Below are 761 nucleotides of genomic sequence, written 5' to 3'. Positions count from 1 at the left end.
CTGTAGAATAAAAGTGTCTTTTTATTTTTGTTGTACATCTTAAAATGGAGAAGGATGAACTTACATGATGAAAATAATATGTAATAAATTGTCTTCCTAACTTTTGATGTTCCATATGTTTTTGAATCAAATGTATTCATTGACTGTCAAAAAATTCCAAAGGGACTTTGTTCCAGCTCTTCTGGAATAAAGAAAGTGCTCACAGGAATAGGAGTCTGCTTCTTGTTAGTGATTTGCACTTACTTGCTTTCCCTCATCATGGATATGGTTTGCTCTTGTCTTAGTTTCTGATATTTTCATTTTACTGCTCTGTGTTTTTTCGTGGACCTCGGTGAGAAGTGCTGCATAGAATAATCTCTTGAAGTACTTTTAAAACACAGTCTAGGGACAGTAGGAGGTGAATTTGAGGTTTTAAAATGAGAGATGGAGGAAGTTGTTTTTATGGATTGGTTGCATTTTGTTTATACCCCATGAAAATTTAACACTGAATTCTAGTTAAGGTTTATTAATTAAAAATACTCATTTCTTCCTGAAGTATTTAGAGAGCTTGAGTTTTAGTGGGGCAGCTGAAGATGCCAGTCTTCCAGCGCACTTGGCTGTAACATGGCATTGAATTCATAGTGAGCAAACCTTTCACAGCATTAAGGCTTTTATTCCTCACTTGTTGGAGAACTGACCAACCTTTAATTGAAAAGGTAGAACTATGTGATCACAGCTGTTGAAGCGATTAGGGGAGGTGATTCTTCGGACTTTCTAGAAAC

The sequence above is a fragment of the Indicator indicator genome, chromosome 2, assembly GCF_027791375.1.
Source record: "Indicator indicator isolate 239-I01 chromosome 2, UM_Iind_1.1, whole genome shotgun sequence".
In the NCBI taxonomy this organism is placed as follows: Eukaryota; Metazoa; Chordata; class Aves; order Piciformes; family Indicatoridae; genus Indicator; species Indicator indicator.
This window is presented reverse-complemented; position numbering follows the sequence as displayed.